The sequence below is a fragment of the Podarcis bocagei genome, assembly GCF_964188305.1.
Source record: "Podarcis bocagei genome assembly, chromosome: 12".
Classification (NCBI taxonomy): Eukaryota; Metazoa; Chordata; class Lepidosauria; order Squamata; family Lacertidae; genus Podarcis; species Podarcis bocagei.
In genome coordinates, this window is record NC_138137.1 from 3,703,544 (window position 1) to 3,723,049 (window position 19,506).

Genomic DNA, 19,506 nt, shown 5'->3' on the forward strand with positions numbered 1-19,506 from the left:
CTTGGTGTCCCGCGGCGCTTCGCAGTGTATTTGTAAACTCGGATATGCTTCCATTCTGGTGGGCGAGCTTTGCTGTGCCGTCACTTGGAACTAAATGCTGTTAATCTCTCACACACGACTCGTATACATACATACTTACCCATCTTCACTTACTTCTGAGTAAACCTGCATAGAGTTCTTCATAAACTAAAAATGTCATTCAATGTGTGTGTATCTGAAGAAGTGTGCATGCATATATAAACACACACACACACAGAGGGAGAGAGCACGCTCGCATGCACAGACTTACCTGTATAGGATTCTGCCTAAACTAAAAAAATGCCCTTCTGTGTATATATGTCATTCCCAGTTGCATATGTTGAAGGGCATTTTTAGTCTAGGCAGAATCCTATACAGGTTTACTCAGAAGTAACTGAGGATGGGGGCTTGCTCCCAGGTAAGCAGAAATTGCCTTCCAGCCTCAGATTGCAAAACTAAACATGCTTACTAGGGAGTAAGCCCTATCAGATTGGTAGGATTAAGTTTGAGTAAATCCTGTAAAGGACCACACTGCAAGAAGTCCACAGTTGTGAGGCATGAGTTTAATGGATAAGTCAGGGCAGCAAATAGCACTGTGCAGTAGGTGTGGCCCACCCCAGGTGTCATCCCTGAGCGGGGGCGGGTTTGACATCGCTGTGCTGTCCCCCTGGGACCCTTGCCGTGGGCGGCCCCCCCTCCCGGACGCTTGACCTCCCCCCCTCCACGGCTAGCCCCGCCCCTGGGTACACAGCATGTGTGCCCCTTCGAGTGCTGGAGCAGCTAGCTCTGCCTAGGGAAATTAGGCTTCCTTGGTTTCAAGAGACAATGGGTGTGCCTCCGGGGGTGAAGCCAAACCACTGGAGAGTCACAGCTTGTAACTGCTGCCTCCCATGTTATTTTCGCTGCCAAAGTGACCTCCTCAGAGTGCAGGCCTGAGCAGTGGGTCTGGAGGTCCTAGGCTGCTCAGATGACAAAACCCCTTTTCTTGGCCTTGCTGATGTGGTCCAAATGAAAGCGGAGCAATATGTTTGGCACCAGCTTGGCTGCAGGAGTTTCCAGAAGGAGAATACAAAGCACCGTCCAACTGTCTTAGGGACTCCACTCCAAATTCGTACAGCGTTTATTTCTTTGCCTTTTCTTCTCCCAGAGATCTTCTGCAAGGCAGCAGTGGTTTAGGATCAGAGTTTTGCTTCTCCCCAGTTGGCTACCTTCCCAGGTGGACAAGCCCCATCTGTCCCTCACTTCCTTCTACAGCATGCACAGAAACCGCCTTCTTGACCATTGGATCCACTATTGGTCTTGCGCACTCAATCTGCTGGAGCCAGTCTTTGCATGCTTCCTGTGGCGATCACACAGGGTCCCCGGATGTTTCACCATCTGTTGATCCCTGTGCCACTACTTTATTTCCTGCTGCCAGCACCCAGGCCCTAGCAGGTAAAATACCGAGTCCAGTCAGGGTTAAATTGGAATATAAACTTCTATTTATTGCAGTTTAACAAGTGTGTGGTTTCATAAACAGTATCAGTCAATTACAATCATGGGTTGCCTATCCAGACCTATAAATTCCGCTACCTGCTCTCACTCACTAAACCACCTCAGATATTTACTTCTCTTCCTAGCTCCTAACTGTTCCTGACTCAGCTTGTTTCGCTACACTAACTCAACCTCCCCACAGACTCTATCCCAATTCACTCCCACTCCAACCAACCACCCAACTCCCTACAAACTCTTCCCTTCACCCCTCCTGGAGCTGGTCTTATAGTCCCTCTGACTCCACCACCCCCCCCCCCCCGTTTAACTATTTCACCTCCAGCACTCTCATATGTTAACGTCACACTTCCATCCTTAACTCACTGAGAGTTTGAGACCCATCAGGAACCCTCACTTGGTTTAGCCAGCCAGTCAGAGCCATTCCTGAGTGTGACTGGTGCCGCGTGCTGACAACTTCTAGGAGCCACAGCTGGGCTTCTGAGTAGCCCTGCATAGGTTTGAGTATTCTTATCGGAGCTGACCATGGCAAAACACAAAGCAAGGTGGTCTTTATTTCAGATTAGTTAATCCAGTATGGTTTTCTCTGTCTCACAACACAACATGTGGCCCCTAACAGATTACCCCTGAGGGCATGTGGCCCTCAGCAGAAAAAAGCCCCACCCCTGTTTTCATGGATTATGAGGCTGGTAGGTGGAGGCACTATACATATACTGTATTAGGCCCTGGTTTTTCTCATTTCTCTCCAATTTATTCCATACAGTGAGAACCCGCTGAACAAGGGATTGCTGGTGGGGTTGCCTTGTTGATTCCTTCCCAACAATGAGTTTGGCTTCCTTCCCCCCACCCCAGTTGCAACATGCTCATTTGCTCTCTACAAGCCGTCTCCTAAAATTGCAATATTGGATTCTTGGGTTAGTCACAGTCATTTGTTCGTATCTGCTTTTAAGAGGAGCTATGCTAAAGGCTGTTGAAGTTCTCAGTTTATTTGCCAAAGCCAGAAGTGTTCAAAAGAGGTTCTGGTACAAGCACTTTCTAGAGTATTTGGCCCACTAGTTCTCTAAAATGTCAAATTCCAGTCACTACAGAGGCCATCAATCCTTGGTTAGTGAAAGCAATGTTGTGCATTATCAAATTCTTTTATGCAAGATGTTTCTATTACAACAATTAATATTTGAAAGCCACGCATAAATATGCATAGAGAGCAAAAAAATAGACAGATAAAACTATAAAATATATAGTATATATGTATGTGTGTCAGGGGTTCAGGAGCAGAGGCAAGGGCAAGGGAGGAAACAGAGAGCGAGGGGGAGGAGGCAGAAGAAAAGATGAGTGATGACGACGACCCGAGATCTCCGAGTCTTTCCAGTGAATCAGAAGATTCACAGAAAGGAGCACCAGTGGCCAGGGCAAGGGGGGAGCCTAGGGGGACACCCCAGGAAGATAGAGCCAGAGGGGACTCAGAGGGGAGCAGTTGGAAGTCGGGACCAGCGTCACCGCCAGAGAGCAGGGAGGAGGAAGGGCGCCAGGGATCAAGCGCTGGCAGCTCACAACAGGGGGGAGGGCATGAGTCAGGAGTGGCCACACCTCCATCGGGGAGCGAAGAAACGGTCAGACGGAAAGTGGAAGGTTGGGCGCGCGCGCCAAGTTCAAATGCACAGGAGAGTGACGCAGTAGGCAGCCCGGAAAGGGAGCCAGGTCCTAAAGCCCGGCGCAAGGAGACAGGGGGGTCCGGGGGGTCGGCGTCAGAAGAATCCCGGAAGGAAGAAACCCCGGGGGGCAGAGGGACCCAGAGGAGAACAGTCAGGCGGAAAAGGTGGAGCAGGGCTAGGATATTAAGTTGGTGCACAAGGGGCGGAGACTCAGACGGAGCTTCGCCGATCTAACCACTAGACGTAGAGTTGCACGCAGCAGCTTGAGAATGGAAACTGTAACTCAATAAAGACTTTTACTTAATGATCGCTGGCTAGCGTGATCCTCTGTGAGCTAGGATCTGGAAGCAGCTCTGACAGTAAGCTCCGTCTCCTAAATTGTGGGCATCTACGGCCTCAAGGAGAGGAGAGAAAGCGGGTGCCTACTAGCGAGCTCACGAACGGCAGACAACATGACGGCTGAGCAGCAGATAGCGGAACTCAGAGAAGCAGTGTCACAACTGAATGCCGAGGCTCTTGCATCCAGGAAGAGAGAGGAGGAGGCAGCTGCAGCCTACAGGGATCTCCAGGTCAGGTTGGAAATGCTTACGAAGCAAGGGCAACTGACACCCAAACAGGAGGGAATTGGGTTGGGGAGACGAACAGGCGGTCTGGTCTCTCACTTCGATGGGAACCTGCAACAGTACCCCAACTTTAGAGCAGATGTAATGTGTGCACTGCAACTGCTGAACAAAGACTTTAGAGATGAGCAAGAGAAAGTGGGATTCATCATGTCCCATTTGCATGGAGATGCTAAAGCATGGCTGCGCAATTTGTGGAGGGATAAGGATCCGGCGCTCCAAAATGCGGATGCCTTTATTAAAGCGATGGATGGGTGCTTTTTATCAAGCATTGACGTGGATCTTGCTCGGCAGCAGATACATGGACTGAAGCAAGGGAGGGCCAGCGTAAGGCAGTACCATGCCCGCTTTTTCGCTTTAGTCAGTGCCCTGGAATGGGACAGAGATTCGGCTCCTGTGAGAGACCTGTTTTGGGAGGGATTGCACGGCTCGGTTAAAGATGAAATTGCGAGGGGGGAGAGACCCCGGACCACGCAGGAGATCGTTCAGAGGGCGCTGGCGGTGGGGGTGCGGCTGGAAGAACGTCCGTGGAGCAGGGACGAAGGGCGTGGAGGGCGCGAACCAGCCAGGGGCTCCTCCTTCCTTCCCAGAGAAGCAGCGCGTGCGCAATCCACGCCTCCGCCAGGAGGAGGGGCGGAACCTATGGAGGTTGGAAGTGCAAGGGCTCAGTCAGCAGCCAGAGCCCTAGCACCGGCAGCAGTGAAAGCGAAGCCTCCTAGAGGGAACAGGAAGTGTTACATCTGCGATGATCCACAGCATATGGCGAAAGAGTGTCCCCGGAGGTTCCACAAGCACACTGCAGTCTCAGCAATGGTAACTGCAGCAACGCAGCAGGGAAACGACGGAGTCTGGCTGGAGGAAGAGGCACTGGGGCCCAGCCAGACGTGTCAGTGAAGCAGTCCCCAGAGATTTTACAGCCCATGGACCCCCTCCTGCCCAAACCAGTAGTGAGGCTCACCGCATCGCTCCAGCTGCCCAATGGAATCACCATGGACGTCCCAATCACCATTGACTCAGGAAGCAATGCGGACTTTATAGGGCAGGACTTTGTCGACCGGCACGCTATACAGTTGCTGCCTGCCACGCTGCCCCTGCAGGTTGTCACGGTGGATGGCAGGGAGCTGCTAGGGGGGCAAGTGGTGCAGCAGACGCCACCAATAGTGATGCGACTTGGGAATCACAGGGAAATCATCAGCTTCAACGTCACTCAACTATCGGACACGCCCATTGTATTGGGTATGAGTTGGCTGGACAAGCACAGCCCAACGCTAGCTTGGTACCAGAGGCAGCTGACCTTCGGCTCTTCCTTTTGTGCTGAACACTGCATCGTGTCCCGGCAGGAAGGAGAGGAAGAGGAGTCACAGCTGCAGCTAGGCACGCTGCAAGCGGTTCCCCACAAGTACGCAGAATTTTTGGAGGTTTTCTGCGAGAAGGAGGCAGACAGGCTACCCCCCCACAGACCATATGACTGCAAAATTGACCTGCTGCCGGGGGCGGCGCTGCCCAAAGGGAAGCTGTATTCCATGTCTGAGGACGAACTGCAGGAACTCAAAGAGTTCATAGATCATAATTTGGAGCGCGGTTTCATCCGAGAGTCCAAGGCGGCGGGGGGCAGTCCTGTATTCTTTGTTAAGAAGCGGGACACGCCCCAAAAGAGGCTTGTGGTGGACTATCGCATCTTAAACAGTGTGACCAAGCCATCGGACTTCCCCATGCCCCGAATCGACGACCTCCTCGCAAAGGTACGGAAGGGCAGCGTGTTCACCAAGTTGGACCTGCGAGGGGCGTACAACCTCATTCGCATGCGGGAAGGAGATGAGTGGAAGACAGCCATGTTCACGCCCCTGGGCACCTACGAATATAGAGTTATGCCTTTTGGATTGCAAAATGGCTCCCACGTTTTTCAAGCGTTCATGCATCACGTGTTGGCGGGGCTCCTCTACAAGACGTGCGTCTGTTTCTTGGATGACATCCTGATCTTTTCGGAATCGCAGCAGGAGCATGACGGACACGTCAAGGAAGTGCTGAGCAGGCTACAGCAGCATAGGCTTTACGCCAAGCTGGAGAAGTGCCAATTCGACGTGACGGAGGTGGATTTCCTGGGCTACAAGTTGTCTGACAAGGGGCTTGCCATGGACAGCGCCAAGGTTCGAGCAGTGTTGGATTGGAAAAGCCCACGCAACCGGAAGGAGGTCCAACGGTTTGTCGGCTTCGCGAACTTCTATCGCAAGTTTATCAAAGGCTTTGCCATGCAGACAGCGGCCATCACGGACACGCTCAGCTCCAAGAAAAAGAAGTTCATCTGGACAGAGCAGGCGGAGCAGTCTTTTCAGGCACTCAAGCGTCTCTTCGCGTCGGAAGAGCAGCTGCTTCATGTCAACCCCAGCAGGCCGATGAGGGTGGAGACAGACGCGTCGGACAGAGCCGTGGGAGCAGTCCTGCTGCAGAAAGACCCGCAGGGGGTTTGGAGGCCGGGAGCGTTTTACTCCAGGAAGCTCAGCAAGTCCGAACAGAACTACACCATCTGGGACAGGGAGTTGCTGGCCATTCATGCAGCGTTCAAAGCGTGGAGGCACTTCCTGATCGGCGCCAAGCACACGGTGCAGGTCTGCACGGACCACAAGAATCTGGAGCACTGGCGCACGGCACAGTTCCTGAACCAGAGGCAGATACGTTGGGCTGAGTTCTTTGCGAACTTCGACTTCCGCATAGAATATGTCCCGGGGGACACCAACATCATGGCGGATGCTCTCTCCCGTAAGCCGCAGTATCTGGAGGAGGCAACGCCAGCGGCCGCCATGCACATCTTCGCACCAACAGTGTGGGCGTGCGCTGCGGCAACAGTTGACCTGGAGGCGGTGAGACGAGAGTTGCAGGATGACTCCTTCGCGCAAGCAAAGATGGCAGAGGTGCACAGGGGCACGGCAGCGACCGACGAGTTCCAGCTGCGAGATGGATTGCTCATCCGTAAAGGGGCCATCTACGTGCCGGGAGACGAACTTCTCGCCAAGGTACTGCAGCAGCTGCACGACGCGCCCACTGCCGGGCACTTTGGCAAGGAGAAGACGGTGGAATTAGTCTCCAGAGACTTCTGGTGGCCCGGAATGAGAGGGGAGGTCGCGGACTACGTAGCGAGGTGTGACACCTGCCAGAGGGCCAAACCGGTGCACAGACCGCCGGCCGGACTGTTGGAACCGCTGCAAACTCCGGTCGAACCATGGGAGAGAGTGGCCCTGGACTTTGTCACGGATTTGCCCAGCTCGAGGGGCAAAACGGCCGTGCTGGTGGTGGTGGACTTGTTCTCCAAGATGGCACATTTCATTCCGTGTGCGAAGGTGGCCACAAACCGCCAAACTGTTCATAGACCACGTGTTCAAGGTTCACGGTCTGCCGCGGTCTATTCTGTCCGACCGAGGGCGACAGTTCATTTCGAACTTCTGGCAGAAGCTGATGGGTTTCCTGAACGTCAAGATCAACCTGGCGTCGGCTAGACACCCGCAGACCAACGGGCAAGCGGAGCGGGTCAATGCCATCATGCAGCAGTACCTGAGATGTTATGCGAATCAACAGCCTGCGACGTGGGTGGATTACCTGCCTCTCGCCGAGTTCGCCTACAACAACACGAAGCACGTGTCCACGGGGGTCACGCCGTTCTTCGCCAACAACGGGAGGCACCCCAGAACCTTCCCGGGACTGGAAAGAATGGGGGAGGGGGAGCCGCAGACAGCAGATGCGTTCGCGTCGGAGTTGCAGGAGGTCCACAATCAACTGCGGCGGCACCTGGAGCTGGCCAAACACGCATACAAGGTACAAGCGGACAAACACAGAAGGATTGGAGAAGAGATCCATGTGGGAGACTGGGTCTGGTTAGCAGCCCACGCAGTGCCGGCCAGGTCGTTGGCAAAGAAGAAACTAGGGCATAAGCAATTGGGGCCCTACCAAGTCGAGGAGCAGGTCAACCCGGTGGCTTTCAGGCTGGCGCTTCCGGAGGGTTCCAGGATGCATCCGGTGTTCCACAGATCGGTGCTCACTCCCTACAAGGCACCGCACAGGTTTCAGGAACCAGGCACGGCACCGAGTCCGCTCAGAGAGAGAACCGGGCACGCGGGAGTGGCACAGGAGGAGCGCATCAACGAAGTCACGGAGATTTTGGACTCCAGATGGGGGGAAGAGGGGGTAGAATACCTTCTCGCCAAGGAGGGCACCCCGGCCAGTGCCAACAGCTGGGTGCCGGGCTACGCTTTGGACGAACCTCTGCTCAAAGAAGAGTTTCATGCCCTCTTCCCACATAGGCCAATGCCAGAAGACTTTTTCGACGACTGGCTTTTCACGCCCACGCTTTCAGCCAGCACGTTCCGGGGGTTCGACTCGGAGGAGGAACCGACACGAGACGCCCGTTCCCCGGAGGGGTCACCCTCGGGATCTGCCTCAGAACCCTCGTATTGGTGGGACGACAGACCAGAGGAGCAGTGGCGCAGAAAGTGGCTGGAGGGTCCAGGACGAGCAACGCCGCCAGGAGGAAGCGAGGGAGAGACGGACATGGACGTTTTCGGGGACGACCCGGGTTTCGAGCACGGCGGCACAGAGATGGAAGCGGAGGTGACCGTCGTCGACGAGAGCAGGGAGGAAGAACCGGAAGACTTCAGATGGAGGCCCGCCACGGGAAGCGAACTGTATCCGACATTCGTCCCCCTGACACAGCAGCACCCAGCTCCCGCACCGGGAGGAGGGGAGGGGGGAAGAGGGGGCTTCGAGGGGGGGATGGATGTCAGGGGTTCAGGAGCAGAGGCAAGGGCAAGGGAGGAAACAGAGAGCGAGGGGGAGGAGGCAGAAGAAAAGATGAGTGATGACGACGACCCGAGATCTCCGAGTCTTTCCAGTGAATCAGAAGATTCACAGAAAGGAGCACCAGTGGCCAGGGCAAGGGGGGAGCCTAGGGGGACACCCCAGGAAGATAGAGCCAGAGGGGACTCAGAGGGGAGCAGTTGGAAGTCGGGACCAGCGTCACCGCCAGAGAGCAGGGAGGAGGAAGGGCGCCAGGGATCAAGCGCTGGCAGCTCACAACAGGGGGGAGGGCATGAGTCAGGAGTGGCCACACCTCCATCGGGGAGCGAAGAAATGGTCAGACGGAAAGTGGAAGGTTGGGCGCGCGCGCCAAGTTCAAATGCACAGGAGAGTGACGCAGTAGGCAGCCCGGAAAGGGAGCCAGGTCCTAAAGCCCGGCGCAAGGAGACAGGGGGGTCCGGGGGGTCGGCGTCAGAAGAATCCCGGAAGGAAGAAACCCCGGGGGGCAGAGGGATCCAGAGGAGAACAGTCAGGTGGAAAAGGTGGAGCAGGGCTAGGATATTAAGTTGGTGCACAAGGGGCGGAGACTCAGACGGAGCTTCGCCGATCTAACCACTAGACGTAGAGTTGCACGCAGCAGCTTGAGAATGGAAACTGTAACTCAATAAAGACTTTTACTTAATGATCGCTGGCTAGCGTGATCCTCTGTGAGCTAGGATCTGGAAGCAGCTCTGACAATGTGTATTAAATTTTTTGGGGGGAAAGGGATCTGTAAATTTTGTAGCGGTAGAGAAGGCATGGAATAGACTAAAACAGACTCTCTTCTACAGTACTCCCTTTTTCCATACTTCATTGCAACCAAACAGAATGTTTACATTTCCTCTGTGGTTATGGAAAATACATTCCCCTTCATCTGTAATAGGCCCATGGCAGTGAGGTGGGGGAGGGCAGAGAAGAACGCTGCCACTGTGCCACACTAGGCAGATCTCAAATTCCTGTAGATGCAGGTGTGTTGATTTCAGCAGTGTCCCGCTTACAGTTTGCTTGTTCACTCAGTTTTACACACAAGTGAAGGATGATGAGCTGAAACTGTAGCTCCCCCTTGTACCACTTGCAGCTTAGAAGTGGAGAGCTTGAGATCAGGCTTGCCAGGTACAAAATATAAAGGACAGGTAGGCCTTAGAAGCCAGTGGCTGCCATAAGGGATTTCCAATATGTTCTGTGGACTGTGGCCAGTGGGGGCTTGATTTAAATCACTAGTCAGTAAGACTTGATTTAAATCATTTTTTTACAGCAAGACTCATTCTTGCTGGTATAATCTTAATATCTGCAACCAGATGAAGGTTTCATTTTTGGAATAATAAATTTTCAGAGTAGTTTTTACAGTTATATAAAAAATGGCTGATTTGGTTATACTATTAGAAATACATAGACAGATAATTATGAAGTTATTGTGTTAATAAGTTAACTGTTTCTGTTTGGAAACTTTTCTGCTGTACTTTATTGGAAGGAGAAAAATAATCATTTCCTTAATAACAATTTAAACAATTTATTTAACTAATAATAATAATAATAATAATAATAATAATAATAATAATAATAATAATAATTTATTATTTATACCCCGCCCATCTGGCTGAGTCTCCCCAGCCACTCTGGGCGGCTCCCAGTCAGTGTTAAAAACAGTACAGCATTACATATTAAAAACTTCCCTGAACAGGGCTGCCTTAAGATGTCTTCTGAATGTCAGGTAATTATTTATCTCTTTGACATCTGATGGGAGGGCGTTCCACAGGGCGGGCGCCACTACCGAGAAGGCCCTCTGTCTGGTTCCCTGTAGCCTCACTTCTCGCAATGAGGGAACCACCAGAAGGCCCTCGGCGCTGGATCTCAGTGTCCGGGCTGAACGATGGGGGTAGAGACGCTATTTAAAACAATAACATTATAGCATATGTATCCATGTTTGTTAACTGATGTGTTTAAACGGTTTTTAAAAAAGCAACTTAGACTGAGTTTTAGAAAACGCATGAAAACACATTAATTTTTATCCACCCTGCTATTTATATAATTTTGGCTTTTGTGTTTGTGGTGGGCTTTATCTGGGTGCGCAGAGTGCTAGAGTGCAGACTTCACACACAACCTGTTGTCACAGATAGGAGGGCTAGGGAAGACTTGAAGAGCCATTGTTATTCCAAATAAAGGCTTGGTAGACTAATGATGTGATGCTATAAAGCAGTGTGAAATGTTCATTTTCCTGCATTTGCACTCTTGGGTGCTGAATGAAATACAGTGGTGCCTCGCAAGACAAAATTAATCCGTTCCGCAAGTCTCTTCGTCTTGCGGTTTTTTCGTCTTGCGAAGCACGGCTATTAGCGGCTTTAAGAAAAACGAAACAAACTCGCAAGAACTCGCAAGACGTTTCGTCTTGCGAAGCAAGCCCATAGGGAAACTCGTCTTGCGGAACGACTCAAAAAACGGAAAACTCTTTCGTCTTGCGCGTTCTTCGTCTTGCGAGGCATTCGTCTTGCGAGGTACCACTGTAGATCATTACCCCTTGAAGGTTATGTGAAAGTCAGTCAAGATCCATATGTGGAAATCTTTTTCCACACAAGGATCACCTTTGCTAGACTGGGAGAAATATATGCTGTGTGTTATTTGTGGGGCTTCCTCTGAAGACGGTTCAGAAACTTGAGCTGGTGCAGAATTCGGTGGCCAGGTTGGTCAGTGAGGCAAGATGGTTTAAGCATATATCACCGATCCTGGCCCTACTGCTCTGTCTGCTGGTCAGTTTCCAGACTCAATTCAAAGTTCTGGTTTTGACCTATAAAACCTGAAATGGCTCAGGACCCTCTACTTGGGCATACTCATGATTTACGTTGGGGGCAGGCAGGACACCCACCTGTCATCATCCTCTGTCTGTCTCTGTCTAGCAGATTCGGAATGAAATGTTTCAACCACAGTTGTTTTAAATTACAGTCATACCTCTTGTTACGTTCGGCTCAGGTTACGTCTTTTCAGGTTGCGTCCCGCGGCGACCCGGAAGTACCGGAAAGGGTTACTTCCGTGTTTCACCGCTCACGCATGCGCAGACGCTCAAAATGACGGCATACGCAGAAGCAGCGACACGCGCATACGCGGGTTGCGTTCTGCTCATGTTGCTAACGGGGCTTCGGAATGGATCCCATTCGCAACCAGAGGTACCACTGTACTTTCTTTTGAGCCCAAGTATTCAGGGGAAAAAAATCCAGTAGTGATGTATGGAAGTGAGAGCTGGACCATAAAGAAGGCTGATCGCCGAAGAATTAATGCTTTTGAACTATGGTGCTGGAGGAGACTCTTGAGAGAAGAAGATCAAACCTCTCCATTCTTAAGGAAATCAGCCCTGAGTGCTCACTGGAAGGACGGATCGTGAAGCTGAGGCTCCAATACTTTGGCCACCTCATGAGAAGAGAAGACTCCCTGGAAAAGACCCTGATGTTGGGAAAGATGGAGGGCACAAGGAGAAGGGGACAACAGAGAATGAGATGGTGGGACAGTGTTCTCGAAGCTACCAGCATGAGTCTGACCAAACTGTGGGAGGCAGTGGAGGACAGGAGGGCCTGGCATGCTGTGGTCCATGGGGTCACGAAGAGTCGGACACGACTAAACGACTAAACAACAACAAAATTCAGAAAAATCTGTCAGAATCTTCAGTTATTTGAGAATTAGGAAGTTAAATAAAAAAATAACACCAGGAAGTACATTTCATGCAATTAACGAGTATATTTTGCAAAATTACAAAGAACGTGCCCTTTTCATATTTTTAAAAAATCAAAACTAAAGCAAGTTTTCTTGGACTTGCTGAAAATCTTTTCAGCACTTCCTTCTCAAATCCCTCCTTTTTCCCCAATGCAGTTTTTCTGTGCACGCTCAGTAAGCAAAGCCCATTGAGATGCTCCCCTGTCGTTGTCAACCTTAACCAGGTCTTCACTCTCCACAAGGCGCTGAATGCTATGGTACAAGTGGTGCCTGGCTGAGCAAGAGAGATGAGTAGAGCTTTTATTGTGGCCTGGTAAAAGATTTGCGCCTCTTTTACTAGGTCTGCTACGTTCAGCTCTTTTAACTGCTCTTTGCTAAGTTTCTTCTCCTTCCACATGGTATACCATAGTTCAGCTTCAGAGTCTTGCAACTTATAAAAACTTGAGAACTGCTTGTCTTTCATCTTGAAGTCTTGAATGTTCTTCTCCAGGCTTCCTCAACCTCAGCCCTCCAGATGTTTTTGGCCTACAACTCCCATGATCCCTAGCTAGCAGGACCAGTGGTCAGGGATGATGGGAACTGTAGTCTCAAAACATCTGGAGGGCTGAGTTTGAGGAAGCCTGGTCTTCTCCAACATAAGGGGGTGTAGAGCCAAAAGCCACGCTCAGTCAGGTTGCCAGTTGCATCACTAGAATGCCCAACAGCATCATCCAAGTGACGTCAGCGAGCATTTCAGTTTCAAATATTCTTATTGTTTCTACTTCAGTTAAGTATTCTTATTTATTTACTTGATTTAGGGGGCCAGCTGCCCCCCCCACCTGTGCCCATGACCCTGTGATCCACTTCCACAAGAGGTCTGGAGGTTGGAACCATGAGAATGTACCTTTTCTGGGGTGACTCACTGTTTGAGGATTCCTCTTCCCTCTCTAGGCTCGTCTGGTCCTTTCATTACATATCTTTAGGCGCCAGGCAAAAATGTTTTTCTATAACCAGGTTATAGATTGAACATTTTGTGGCCTTTTAAATGTATTTCTGGGAGGGGGATTATTGGTTTGTTTCTGTTTTATAATATATTTTGTGTTCTCATTTTGTCTTTATGTTGTGAACCGCCCTGTGATATTTTGGATGAAGGGCAGCATACAAATTTAATAACTACTATTAATAATCTTCAGAAAGTTGTATGCTAGCACTGTCAACAGATAAAACAACTTTTTTTGTCTATTTGTCTATTGAGTAATTACTCAATTGAGTAATTGAGCAATTAAACAGATTTTCAGCATTACTTTGTTGGTTTCTTTCACACCTACTAATTTTATCCTCACAATAAAAGTTGTACCCTAGCAATGAAGCATCCAAAGTTTTAGTCTATCCATCTACTGATTAGCTGTTAGTCCTGTAAAACACCCTGAAGGAACCAGTGGGATTTAAGCATCCACTTTTTCTGGATTGCAACCCTTTTAGGAGGGCATGCTTTCTGAATAAGTAGTTTCTAGTACTAAAAACTGGTGCAAATGGTTTCATTTTTCATCCCAAAGATAATACTGGAGAGAAAGAGAGTTAAAATAATCTATGTGTGTATAATTCTATAATTGTTCCAATTTTGGTTTGTGATTAACCAGCAGGAGTAGGTTGCTGTAGTTGACAAGGGGAGCTTTCTTTCTGAAAAATCTTGTAGCAACAACCTGCGGGGCTTATAGTTCGTAAAGTGGGTGAAGCATTGAAAAGGACTGTGTTTTGATTTGTAGCTTTAAAAGAGAGGGAGCGAGAGTAGAGTATAGTCGTTTTATTATAGTCAATGACTATAAACAGTGACTGTAACAGGATAAAAACACCAGTTACAAAATTTAAAAGCTCAGAACAAAATAAAATAGTATAAAATCACATACACATTAAAAAAGCAGTTCTAGTTGGTCGTTCATCTGTCAGAAGGAGATCCTTCTGGCCAAAGGATGACCAGGGCGCGGGAGAAAGCAGTTCACCTAGTAAATGAGTTATAGCCCGTGGGACTCTCAAAGTGGTGATTTAATGGTTGTTTTTGGAACAGTAGCCTCCTCTGATGAAAAGGCCACGTGGAATAATCGTAAACATGAGGCAACTTCCTATTAGCAATGTACAGATGTGCCATTGCAAGAAGAAACAAAACCTATATTGTTTTGAGCTACAAATGGAAAATGTGCACTGCTAGCTGATGAAAATGCCACTTTCCATTGGGAGACTTTGAAAGCACTTAAAGGACATTTCAAAATAGTTTCATTTCTAAGGAGGTTGAACACCCTTATTCCCAAGCTCAAAATACCTTCCGGTTTCTGCAACTGGCATTGCTGAAAGGTGGACATAGATTTTTTCTATGGTGGCATGGCTGCGGTTTTGAACCATTTTCGATCAGGAAGTGTTAGAAATTCCCCAGACGTGTTTTGCAGCCCCATGGAGATCTCTGGATGACAGGCTGGCCACGGGACATCTCCCTCTGGCCGGCCCCTCCAGGTGTCTTAAGCAGGGAAGCAAAAGAGCTTATTTATTGCATTTATATCCCACCTTTCCCTCCAATGAGTACATGGTTCACCCCCCCCTTCTCATTTAATCCCTACAATGACCCTGTGAGGTAGGTTAAGAGACTGTGACTGGCTCAAAGTCACCGAGTGAGCTTTACGACTGAGTGGAGATCTGAACCCTGGACACCTGGGTCCTAGTCCAACACTCCAACCGCAGTACCACACTGGCTTCCTAGAGTTCTTCTGTTGTTGTTGTTGTTGTTGTTTAGTCGTTTAGTCGTGTCCGACTCTTCGTGACTCCCTGGACCAGAGCACACCAGGCACTTCTGTCTTCCACTGCCTCCCGCAGTTTGGTCAAACTCATGTTTGTAGCTTCGAGAACACTGTCCAACCATCTCGTCCTCTGTCGTCCCCTTCTCCTTGTGCCCTCCATCTTTCCCAGCATCAGGGTCTTTTCCAGGGAGTCTTCTCATGAGGTGGCCAAAGTATTGGAGCCTCAGCTTCAGGATCCGTCCTTCCAGTGAGCACTTAGGCCTGATTTCCTTCAGAATGGAGAGGTTGGATCTTCTTGCAGTCCATGGGACTCTCAAGAGTCTCCTCCAGCACCATAATTCAAAATCATCAATTCTTCGGCGATCAGCCTTCTTTATGGTCCAGCTTTCACTTCCATACATCACTACTGGGAAAACCATAGCTTTTACTATACGGACCTTCGTTGGCAAGGTGATGTCTCTACTTTTTAAGATGCTGTCTAGGCTTCTAGTTCTTCTGTTATAGGGCAGCTATATAAATTAAGTAGGTAAATAAATATGGGAAAAGCAAAATGTCACTTAGAGAAGAATCTGAAATATTTTCCTTGATGCTTTACTTTGTTTTATTTGATGTTTTCATGTGTTGTAAACTGCTTTGAGATATTTTTTTTAAAAAGCAGTATAGAAATATAATCAATCAATCCCACTGCAAAAAAGGTGCATTCCCTTGGGGTGACTGTAACCTAGGTTTAACGTGCCATTTGGCGATTAGCCTCTCTATCTGAGTTTCTAACACTGGCCGTGACCCAGCCCAACAGCTTAAGACCAGCGTTTCAGTGTATTGTTTATGCAGTTTGAATTGCCAAGTATTTTTTTTTTAAATTTCATTCTCCAGTAATTATGAAAGCTGGTTAAAAGTAGTGCAATAGCCAAAATATCCTAAGCCAACATCCTTTTTTTTCTTTTGGCATTTCTTGGATTATTATATCAGCAATTGCTTACAGAGGAGTGTGCAGAAGGAAGCAAGGACTCAGACCATCCTGTGCTCTGGAATCTAATTTAGTACTAATTTTTCAGTTAAAGCAAACTGTGTGTCAATGCACTTTTGTCCTGTGGCTCCATAGAGCTGATGTGAGGGGTCAGAGGGCATATAGTATTATGGTTGTGATGCAGTGGCGTGGTGGGGGGCACTGGGTGCCACACCACAGGGGGCGGCACTTACTGCTGGGCCAGCAGCGCCTCTGAGCCACGCGCTTCTCCTGGAAGTGACGCAGTGGCTCAGGCGCCTGCAGGCTCCATGCTTCCTGAAATGACAGTGTGGGGCTTGCGTCTGCCCACTGCCTCCCCCTCAGCAGTAGGGCAGCCGAGCCTGGGGGAGGAGTTGGGCGGATTGCCTGCAGGCTCTGTGCTGCTGGAAACAGCGTGGGGCTTGCATCCACCCGCCGTCTCCCCCAGGCTCGGCCGCCCTATAGCTGAGGGGGAGGCGGCAGGGAGACTCCGTGCAGCTTGCCCCTTGCCCCCGAGCTCAGGGCACTTGCGCCACCCTGGGTGCCTGAGCGGTTAGCTAGCCGCTGTTGCTATGGGTCTGCATGCTTAAATAGCGCAGCTGGATTTCTTGTGAGCTTTTGCAGATCCAATTGTAGTGTATTCCCTGGAGACAATTCCTTGTCCTCATGTCTGTCTTTGTTGTGGAAATGCCATGCTTTGTAGCCCCCCCCCCTTTTCTTTGGGTGTGTGTGAGAGAAAGCGGCTGGATTTATGTATGGCACTCCCACTTTGCCAGAGGCTGTAGTCTACCCGTGAATATTCATTAAAAGGAACATGGGCAGCTTTTAAATAGCACTTTAATGCATAGACACGAAAGGGAATACATGCTTGTGGGAATACTAATGCAAGCAGACTGATTGAACTGCACTGGACATCTGCCTGTGGACCAAAGGGACTTACGAATACAATCTGTTGTACGCAGGAGAAAGATTGGGGGGGGGGCGGGGTAGGGAGGGAGGGATAGCTTTCCTCACCTGATAGCCTAGATGGCGTGTTGCTGGCTTGGCTTTTAAATGATTGATGGGGGAGATAGCTGATAATACTGATACAAGAGTACGGCATTAACTTTTAATTCTTCTTATTAGGGGCTTGGAATTCTGGCTGTGACATCTTTAAACATTGTGGGCTTAAAGGTGTTTTTTTTTTTGTTTAGTCCCAATTATTGAATCCCATAATGCATGTTAGTTAATCATTTTGCAATCCAGTAGTTATTCATCCTTTCATTTCTTGGAATTATATTGGTGCAGGGACACTCTGAACCATTACAGTCCCCTGGTGGACAAGCTTCCTGGGATGTGCCTTTGAAGTCATTGCTTAAAGTGCTATGCAAGCAAAGTGCTGTGTGGTGTCATATTTAACAGTGATCAGAGTTTAAAATGGGTAAATGGTTGAAAGGAGAGATGAGCCAAGCCGCAGTCACCTTGCTCCCTGCTTCCCTTTGAGTGTGAACAGCAACAGATGCTTTGGCAGAGTCCTCTTTTTCTGCACCTGAGCTGCTCAATCCCCCTTGTTTCTTTGCTTGATGCTTGGAATTGAGTAGCTGAAGCACACGAGCGACAATCTCTGGCAAAATTAGTCTTGGTCCTCCTACGTGCTGGGTGGGGAGTAGGGTGACCGGTGGCTAATTGCCTTGGACTGCAGAATGTGCTCAAGTGCAGAGTGGAGGTGAGATGGGACCAGAGGCGGCACTGGGGGGCACATAGGAAGCGCCTGGGGGCCAGTCTAAGCATCCAATCAGCCTGACATGTATCCACCCTCTCCATATAGTAACCTGTTGTGTACCACATGCAAATAGCACAAACACGGATGACTTAACTGACATCCAACCAGCTTTGGAGAACTGTGTGGTGGCGGCAGCCCTGGCTTCCTGTCCCAGATGTCCTTATTTGCTCCGCGACTTCATTTGGGGGCTGGGGGAGACTGAAGGTGGGTACTTGGTGGGGGGAGCTTTCTCTTCTCTCTTTCTCTCTCACACACACCATCAAGACTAAGACAATCAGAATGTGGGTAGACAACCTGCACTTGGATGTGGGTGAGAGAGACTATTCCTTTTGTTCTAAGGAATAAAACAAAAGCATGCGTTAACATGCTGAGATTGCAAACAGTGTGATGCAAACATGTTTGTCAATAAAATGGACAATAAAATGCAGGCTGCTCCTGGACTGGGTGCGCAGAATCCAGTAGTGGTTTGCCAGTTCGCCATAGAGTAGTTTATTAAAATGTTATGTAGGCAGGTTTCTGTTTCTAGGCTTGAAAATGTGTTGTTATTGTAATAGTACATCTGTTCAGCCTAGTTAGTTATCCAAGAAATCCATACATGCAATCTCAGTGGGTTTTTTGGGTGGGGGGTGTTGTAGGTCATCATGAGACATAATGGATTGGGCTGGGGAATTATTTTGTAAATGCAACATGCAAAAAAAATCCTACAGCTTGAGTTTGTCATATTAATTTAACACGATTGTTTACTCTGAAACAAAGTGTAAGCCTCTGGTTACTGGAGTTGGAAACTTGCCCTAGTCTATGCTTGGCTATACAGTGCAGTCTTTACAACAAAGCGCTTTATATCATTATTATAATATATATTATCATTATCATCATAAACTATTACTTAGTTTAAGGAAATGGCTAATTGTTCATGATACAGAGCTGTTGGTAATCATAAAATTATGAGGAAGGGGCTCATGTCCAGATTCAAAGTATTTTTGCTGGTCTTCTTGCACAGCTTCCCTGCGGTGTCAGTACAGCAGTCAGTTTGGTTAATCTGAAGTACTCAGTAAATAGGAAATCTTCAAGCCATGCATGCTTGATGGCTGGCTGGCTTGCTTGCTTGCTTATTTATGTATGTATGTATGTATGTATGTATGTATGTAGCCTAAGCAAGCTGTCCATGTTCCCCCCCGACGGGGTGTTTGTGACTGGTCAATAGTTGTTCCAGTCTAACCCTGAGGTCCTTGGAGTGAGGTTGGGAAGCACAAACAGACCCTAAATCAAAATGTGGGGTTTGTAAGGAACTTCCACCTCGCATTTGTCCAGCAGGTGGCACTATTGTAGCTCAAACTGCAACAGTCAGTCTCTGGTTACAGTATATTAAACGTACTGTTTTGTGTTATTCACTTGGTCTTTAAAAGCTAACATGTTGAGCTGAAATGTTTGGGTTCTTTCTTCAGTTGCAGATTGTGGTGATGAACAAATAAAAAAATGCAAGATACTTTTGATTTCTCAAAGGTGTTTTAATTCGCTTATCAGGGAGCATCTTATTAAAAGCAATTCATGGCAATTCATTACTGTTTAGTCTTCCTGATTTTATCAGATAATAGTTGAAAAGCATGTTTTCCTCCTTTATCGCGGTGCCACATTGCAGTTGTCTTATGTCAAAGGGATTAGGAGTTCTTATATTTTTCCTTCTAGGAGACGC

General features: G+C 48.9%; 1 protein-coding gene across 4 annotated transcripts in view; it reads left to right on the forward strand.

Moving 5' to 3' along the window:
- FIGNL1 (fidgetin like 1) overlaps positions 1–19,506 on the forward strand; it is a 35,025-nt gene that overhangs the window by 956 nt on the left and 14,563 nt on the right. The window contains exon 2 of one of the 4 annotated variants that reach the window (XM_081165158.1): positions 1,166–1,452. The exons of 2 other annotated variants lie outside the window; for them this stretch is intronic. The gene's annotated coding sequence lies outside the window, so the exon portion shown is untranslated. The remainder of the gene's footprint in view (positions 1–1,165; positions 1,453–19,506) is intronic. One more of the 4 variants, XM_081165160.1, reaches the window with a different exon arrangement.